The sequence below is a fragment of the Coffea arabica genome, chromosome 5c (genome assembly GCF_036785885.1).
Source record: "Coffea arabica cultivar ET-39 chromosome 5c, Coffea Arabica ET-39 HiFi, whole genome shotgun sequence".
In the NCBI taxonomy this organism is placed as follows: domain Eukaryota; kingdom Viridiplantae; phylum Streptophyta; class Magnoliopsida; order Gentianales; family Rubiaceae; genus Coffea; species Coffea arabica.
The window spans coordinates 35,326,325-35,335,351 of record NC_092319.1 but is presented as its reverse complement, the minus strand read 5'-3'; the positions used below and the strand labels follow the sequence as shown (position 1 = coordinate 35,335,351).

Genomic DNA, 9,027 nt, shown 5'->3' with positions numbered 1-9,027 from the left:
TTTTTTTTAAGGTTCCAATAAGTCATTTCCGTTAAGTTTAACGGATTCCATCAACTTTACAATTTAGTTCAAAGTATGAGGTATCATGTTGTATATTTTGAAACCACGGAAGGCTTTTCTGTGCATTAGATTTACTATAGGGGGCCTTTTTGTTTTATACCCTAGAAAAAAATTTCTTTCACAGGTCTCCTAACACAATAAATTCAATAAGAGCCCCATGGCAGTAGAATTAAATAACAAGAAACTAATTTAACATGACAAAAATTATTTATCAAGTAAACAAAATTCTTGCCAAAGTATGCTGTATTTGGAGAAGTTTTGCACAGTAATAGGGAAAAGTAAAACTATATGAACTCCAAGACAAATCAAATTCTAAAACTACTACTTTCCTCCCACGAATATAGTACTTGACAAGAGGGAGCGAGGTTAGAAGAACAGTTTCCCTCGATAACAAATAAATATTCTTTCAAAGGCACATAAGGAATCCAGTAATAGCCATATGCAATACACTTAAATAATAGGGCAAATTACATTTTAGCCCCCTGTGGTTTTCACAAAAACCACATAATCCCCCATGATTCAAAAAGCTATACATAAACTCCCTGTGATTTGGGTTGAACCGTCAAATAGATGGAAAGAACCCATCGTGACGATTCGTGGGCAAAATGTCCAAATTACCCTAATATAAATACAAAAAGGAAACAGATGAAGTCAGACTCTCCCTTGCTTTGGCCTTTGTCGTGAGAAAGAGAGAGTTATTGGCTTTTACCTTCGGACTTTGGAGAGGGTTCGGTGATTGGTGGGCAGTGATAAGGGTGGTGGGGATCTTGGCTTGCGGAATTTGGCTGCTTTGTGGATTTCTTCTTACAGCTCCTTTCCTTATTTTTGTATTATTTCGCTTTTATTTTTTATTCCCTCCTTTTGAGTTTTGTGAAGGGGTTTGTTATTTATGGGTAGCGTGAAGAGTTGTGTTGTGAAAAGAATCTGCCAGCCACTGGGGAGATATGGTAGGATGCAGCCGGAGGACTTAGCAGCTTCTTCTTCTTCTTCTTCTTCTGTGTCTTCACACCATAACATTCTACCGTATCCTTCACGCCGCCGACAACCCAAGCTCGTGCCACCCCTGAAATGAGAGTGAATCTTGGAACCAGAAATGGAAGGACCAGTCAATCAAAACAAGAGATGCCCTTTGACCCCTGATGTGGACGCAGGTGGGCTACAATCTCAAGACTCCACCCTCCCCTGCCCCGAGCCCCTCTTGACTCCCATTTCGCATTTCATCATATGCCTCCTGTCTCTTGCATTTTCCAATTCGTTCATGATTCGCATATGGCCTGGGAGGGATGTGTGTCTGGATCTTTAAGAATCAGACCATAATTTCATGCGCAAAGATTTAACCGGAGTTGGATCCTGTTCCTCTATATTTGAGAGATGGTTCCGGTGGACGATTGAGAACGAGCCAGGTCTTGTTAATTCGTTTGAGAGTTGGTTCCGGTGCATTTCTTCTGCGAAAATTCGCAGTCCAAACTGGATAACACCTTTCACCTTTTGCTGGAATATGCCTCATGTCTCTTGCATTCTCCGACCTTTAACTAGTTAGCATTCTTTTTGTGTATAGTTAGCATCCTGTCCACATCAGGGTCAAAGGGTAATATGGGAATGGTTCTTATTGGTACTAGTAGTACAAGCGCGTTTTGCCCATGAACCGTCACGATGAGTTCATTCCGTCTATTTGACAGTTCAACCCAAATCACAAAGAGTTTATGTATAGTTTTTTGAATCATGGGGGGTTATGTGATTTTTGCGAAAATCACAGGAGGCTAAAATATAATTTGTCCTAAATAATAAGACACGAATTTAATAGGAAAAAGTAACTTATGAGTTAAACAAAGCACTGTTCTAAGAATGCTGTGTATGAGAAGTTTTGCACAATGTAGCAAGGCAAAGTAAAACTATACAAACTCTAATACGAAAAAAATATTAATAATATCAAATCACAAGTATTTAATTACCGTAACTGTAGAACTTGAGGACACAGGAGTTGGGTGATCAGATGAAGCAATAGTGTCCGATGCAAATGAATTTCCAAGACTAAACCAGTCAGTAATATTCTGTACCAAAAATATATCTAAAATCAGTTCAAGAAGTCTAAAAGAGTAAAACTCTTCAATCCAATCATGCAAGCACTCTAGAACAGGAAACATTATTTCAGAGGTCTCTTAACACAAGCTGTCTAATAAGAGCTCCATGCAATACAATTAAATAACGAGAACGGAACTTAATGGGAAAACCGAACTTATCACCTAAACATTATTTGAATGCCAAAACAAACTATGTGAACACCGAAACAAATTAACTACTAATAAGAACAAATTACGAGCATCTTACTACCATGACTTTCGTACTTGACGACAGAGGTATGACATCAGATGAACCAACAGTATCCAATGCAAGTGAAGCTGCCGTATTCAATGGATCAATTGTTTTCTGTACAAGAAATACATCTAAAATCAGTTTGATAATTCTAAACAAGAAAAACTCCGCAAAGCTCTTCATAATAAATATTTTTTGCAGAAGATAAATGCTGTTACAAAGAGGATACCAATAGAATTTAAAAAGATGATGGAGTAGGTGAATTACGTCTGCAGGCTGGCTTGGCCTAAAAAATGTCCAAGCGTTCTGACAAGTGACTAATTTACGCTACATTCGAATGATATTTTATGTTATTTTTAATTACTTTGGCAATATTGTAGAAAGAAAATGGATCATTTTGGCTATAATTGGTGTAAAATACTCTTAAGTGATTAAATGAGGTTTTTGTCACTTTTTACTTGTATTTTGTCCATAATTTGTAGAGGGGTTGGAAATATACCTCATTTGGATGAAGAGGAAGTTGACAGCTTTGACATATCTTACTATTTTGGCTATACCTTGAGCTATAATGATCGGATTGAGATGATTATTGAACCATTTTGAAAATAAGAAATAGATCTACAAATCTTGTGAAGACATCGAAATCCAGTTTGAAGGTTTTCCCTGTCAAAAAGCCGAATTACAGTAGCCAATTTCTATTAGTCGAAGCTGAAACAAGGCAGTGAGCAGTCAAGGGTATTTCTATCATTTATCTGCCTACACAAATCCAAATGAGGTGATTCTTGATGCATTGGAAAGCTAACTTAAAGGGCTACAAGTTTCATGTTTTGGTCAAGAGTTAATTCAGCTTTTATCATCAAGAAAAGTTCAGTTGAAGTTGAGGCAGAATTGGAGCAACATTGAAGACTATACAGAAATTGCTAAGAATGGTAGGGGAGCAATCCGGCCGGATTTGTGGCCGGATTCTGGTGAGAAATGGCGGCTCTCCACTTACACAACTTGTTTCTTCCTCTAATAATTCACAGCTGTTGATGGACGTGTGACAACAACTTTTTGTAGCTGTAAAAGTGATGTTTGAAGCCTCATTTCTTGACTAAATCATCTATAAATTGCCATAGACTTGCAAGGACAAAGAGACCTTGGAGAGTGCAAGAAATACCACGAAAAAATGTAGTTCTTACATTTTCTTAATATTAGGTTAGTTTAGTATAGGATAGTTTAACTAGTAGTTCATCCTTCTTGTTTATTAGCTAGACAAAGATGAAGAAGGAGATGAAGATGGAGGAGATGAACTTATGTTACAAGGGATATATTTCTTTCCAAACTCTTTATCTTTGTACTTGATTCTAATTTTAGTTAATATACAAGTTTTTTATTTTAAGTTTATTATGTGTTTCTAAAGTTTATGCTTTAGGTTTGGTTGAACTTTCTATGATTGTTAGTATTTATTATTTGGCTATTTGATGCTATTATTTTGAGTAAGTTATTTAACACTTTAGCTCTGTAAATCATGATTAACTTGGTACCATTAATTGTGATTATCTTAATGTGTTGTTTCTTCAATGAAAATTGAGATTTAATACTAGTTCAAGAAGTGCTAAACCTAAGGAGTACATTCACGAGAGTAGAGGTGCACTTATGTGGCTTTAGTGATTCATTTCATGTAATTTTATAGAAGAAATGAACTTGTAGCTAATTTCATAACCACGAGAGTAGGTATAGATTAGTTATAAGTATAGTTGATTCACTGCGAAAGTAGGTTTCACATACATAATATGCCATAACTAGCCAAGATAGTAGTACTTAATGATCCAAAAATAGCACCTGTATGAGTAGTTAGGGATACCATAACCTAAGGAGCTTTCTTTTGTTATTATCTTGCATAAGTTTAGCATAGTTTTATTTTTTTTAATTCATTGATTGTCTAAATAATAGAGAAGTTTTAGTAGTGCTGGTAATTATCCAATCTTTCTCGTGGGATCAACCCGATATTTGCCCTAAACTACTAATTTGATCTGTATACTTGCAATCAAAACGGGTATATTTCGAAATTAAACTTGTATTTATATTAAAATCCTGTCACGTTCGTCTTGATCGCACCGAAATCCTTCACATCCTTTTTTGGCGAATCCAAAACAGAACAATGGATCATCATACACAATAATAATAACAGATGAAAACATAAGGTTTAGTTTTCCGATAATAAATTTTAACCTTTCCTGAATTACCTTAAGTAAGTCCGAGTTCTCCATAGTGGAACCAACACCGGTCGGCGATTGAAAATCCAACGCCAATGATTCAGAACTCGAGCACTTTCTCCCAGGGTAGAGTGGAAATACAAAACAAAAAAATTCAAAAAATCAGTATAGTAATTCCGTTTTGATGAGGGGAGAAATTAGCCATATCAACAAAATAATAATGTCAATAAAATAATAACGTTTCTGGACCTTCATCCGGGAGCATCCGGGGTTTATATGAGTTGATTTTCATCGGTTTTGATCTTTGTGTTATAATGGGAGTTGCGAGGCAGAGATCGAAGTTTGTCTAAGGTGAGAAGGCTGTTTACACTTTACAGGAGCTGATGCTGATTTGGGACTTTGTGGGGCAAGCCCAGCATAGTATAGGCCACATGTTGGAATTAGTTTGACGGCATTAGGAGCTGAATGCACAAATATTGCTTAATTTGTTTAAAATATTTGCGTGACGATTAGGCCACTTTCTTCTCCAATCTTAAAAAAAAAAAAATTATATCTCCAATAAAGTACTATTAAAAATAGTCTATCGTAATGAAATTTATCATCATAGTTTATCATTAAACAACAAATATGGGCATAAAATTTGACACTCATTCCTTTGTAATTGTGCAAAATAAATTAAACTTTATTAGATGAGGGCATTTTAAGACATCCAATAAATTTTTTATGCTATTTCAACATTTGGGTACTAAAAGTGTCAAATTAGGGCGGTCAATGTAATTTTAAAACTTTGAGAGAGATTAGTGAAATTGCTGAAAACCTCAGGGTAGGTTTGTGAAATTATCACTTTATCATAAAACATTCTACCATTCCTTTAGAGAAATAACAATAATGTTGTTACTTGTTACCAATATATTCTTACTACAATATTGCCAATGTAAACATCTGTTTAGTGCTATTGGGCCTCCCTAATATTGCAAATAAAGTCTCTTTAAATCACATAAATTGAGCAAGAGACATAAAAATTTTATATATTATATAGTACCACTTTCATATGAGGCAGCATATATGTAAATTGTGACTCCTATGTCACTCTAACTAGAAAATCAAAAGCGTACTCTGAAAAATGAAGGCAGTATTACATAAATATTGAAGAAATTTTGTAACAAGATGGTATCCCCATTTTTTTAAGTAAAATTTGGATAGGCTGGTTCCGATCACAACCACGGATCAGGGCATGCCTTAGACCACAAGTTGGTCCAACAAAGCTCATTATCATTTTTCATATAAGAAAGGTAGTAGAAAACAAAATATCTATTTAAGATTCTAGTATCAATCCAACTTTCTAATCAAATCACATTATAGTGAAGCTATACTACTAACCGGAATGAATATATCAAACATTCTAAACCTCAGCAGGATTATGAACGATTTACATGAGTTGTAAATTGTTTGATTCTCTAGCCTATAAGTTCTTGGGCACTAAAACAGACATTGCAACATAGCACATGAGCAACATGGCTCATGTATGGTACCACTTTTTTTCTTCTTATTTTAATCAAACAAGTCACATGTTGTACACTTGACCATAGAAAAAGTAAATATGTTGACCATAAAATGTTGCTTGTTTAAAATTAAATAAAATACAAATGCTATAACACCTTTTACTTTCCTAACTCAATAATAGAAATCAGTTTATCAAACTATCACCAATTTTTCCAGTCTTATGGAATGGCGGATTAGTCATTAAGATTTCTTGAGTATCAAATACATGTTTGCAAAGAGTTGACATATGGTTTAATGGTTTTACTTTTTTCATATTTTATCCTTTCTCCTGTCAATTTATGCCATAGAAATCCCCCCAAATAATATGACCCTATGGACCAATAACATCAACAGATTTAGTACCGCTTTCGAACTTTATAGGTTTGGTTTTTTTTTTTCCACACAATTTAAGAAAAGTTGTTAGTTTTGCTGGAAGAATAAATCTAGTTTATTATCTTCCTAAAATTTTCTTACATTAAATGGATATGACTAATTAAATTTACATTAAATAAGTTAGGTTATATTCAATAACAACTTACATTAAAAAAATGGCATTTTAGAGAAATTATAAGTTCTATATTCTTTAATTAAATAGTGGATTATAATTTAGAAAAATGAAAAAGGAAAATAAACTTATCAAAGTGAAAAAGAGGAAGTAAAATTTAATCAACAGTTCTATAAATAGGCTCAGTTATCACTAATAGAAGTATGATCTTCCACTCTCCACAACCAAAATTTTTATGTGCTAATCGCTATACTATCGTAGGGATGATGGGCATAGTGTTTAAACTTATCCTTTTGATTCTCATGCTTTGCCCCCTGGCAATCAACTCAAGCCTTCAGTACCTTACTTTTGTGCAACAATGGCCGAAAGGCTATTGTACTGTTAATCCAGCTAATCCAAGCAGATGTCAAAGAAACCCTTTGCCAACCGTTTGACAATCCATGGTCTTTGGCCGGGCAACTTCACCAAAATTTTGCTAAGTTGCATAGGTTCTTGATATACTCCACTATGTGTAATTTCTATAGGGCTTTCAAATGTCTTGAACATGAAATATGCACCTGCACAGGTTCACTAATGTAATGATCATTCTTGTAAGCAGACTTTCCAGGATTGGAACAACAGAAGCTTACAGTGGCCAGACCTCCCGAAACCATCGCCAACTGTGCAAATGTTTCCACACAAGAGGTTTCAATCATTTTGGAGACATGAATGGGACACGCATGGGAAATGCTCGGCAAACATGTAGCAACTTCTATAATGGAGACAGAAGAGGTTTCAGTCGTTTTGTAATGTAGTAACTTTTATTGTCTTCATCATTCTCATTTCATACACTTCATCTCAGAATTCATTTTATTTGCTACATGATCTTCTACCACAATAACGATGCTCAATGCCATTTTTAGTTGGGAAGTACTAAAGTGTGGTGGAAATGGTGAGATGATTTATGCAGGGAAACTTATTGTGTCGGTGCCACAACTCCCAGTTCGCAAAAATCGTGAAGGACAATCAATAATTGTTGTCATAACAGCAGTGAAACAAATGCCAATTTCTACCAGGACTGGAGTTTGATGGGGAAGAGTCACGCACATCAAATCTGGCACATGGTTGCTGATAGCTCTGTAAAAAGTATAATTTATTGAACTTACGGTAGGATTGCTGCCAGGACGTATATTGTGTCCTTGACTTAGCTGAATAGTCCTGCTGAAGTATGTAGTTTCACTGCTGCTATGACAACGATTATTGAGTGTCCTTCACGATTTCTGTGAACTGAATAGTCCTGCTGAAGTATGTAGTTTCACTGCTGCTATGACAACGATTATTGAGTGTCCTTCACGATTTCTGTGAACCGGGAGTTGTGGCGCCGGCACGATAAGTTTCCCTGCATAAATCATCTCACCATTTCCGCCACACTTTAGTACTTCCCAACTAAAAATGGCATTGAGCATCGTTATTGTGGTGGAAGATCATGTAGCAAATAAAATGAACTCTAAGATGAAGTGAATGAATTGAGAATAATGAAGACGAATAAAAGTTACTACATTACAAGAGAGCTATTATAGTACTACTGACTCGATGTGGGATTTCATTCATTTGTTAGCTTTTACAACTCTCAACTCTATGCAACCCAACTACATCAAAAAACGTGATTATTTTTGATAATTCAATGGATCACAACTATTAAATCTCTCAGCTTACCATATAGCCATAAAGCATCCAGCTAAAGCCTAAAGCATATCAAAACCCAATAAAATTCAGTTTTCAGCAGCATCCCAAGAAAGAAATATGGACGGCAGAATTATGAGCAGCTAAGTTTTGTCTGTTAATCAAACAGCAAAATTCTTTCAGGTTGGTGATGGCATAGCTCCATTGAAGGAACTTTGGCTACTAGAGTAGGACAAAAATAGATGGCAAACAAGAAATGGCAGCATGAAGCTCAGAACAGCAAGTGTAGCTTTTCTGGTCTTGGGTTCATTGAAGTTGTCCTTCTCCTCGAGCGATTGAATGAAACTTTTAACGAAATTTATCACAGCATCCAAAACACTCTTAGGTTGTAGATAGATGTCTCTGGCATCTAACATCTGAAGTTGAGTACTCCTGAGATGTTTCGTTACAATCTCTGCCACAAATTACACTTCATTGTTTCTGATTTCATAGTTGTGGACTGATTGTTGAGGCTATGGCTTCTTTCTGCTCTTGAGAAGCGGTATTTACTGATAAAAAAAAAGGAGGTCAACTCAGATGAAGCAACAGTTTCCAATGCAAGTGATGTTGCCGGAGTCAATGGATCAGTTAAATTCTGTACAGTAAATACATCTACAATCAGTTTGATGAGTCTAAACGTGTAAAGCTCTTCCATCAACAATTACACAAGCTCTCTGATAATAAATACTCCCTCCCGCCCAATTTTGG

At 35.4% G+C, this 9,027-nt stretch overlaps 1 long non-coding RNA gene across 1 annotated transcript; it reads right to left on the bottom strand.

Annotated features, from left to right (window-relative positions):
* Positions 1–2,012: 2,012 nt before the first annotated feature.
* LOC140007557 (uncharacterized) lies at positions 2,013–4,687 on the bottom strand. The gene is made up of 3 exons (XR_011814860.1): positions 4,602–4,687; positions 2,392–2,487; positions 2,013–2,111 (listed from the first exon to the last, which is right to left on the bottom strand). It is a non-coding gene; the product is annotated as an uncharacterized lncRNA (long non-coding RNA).
* Positions 4,688–9,027: the final 4,340 nt, after the last annotated feature.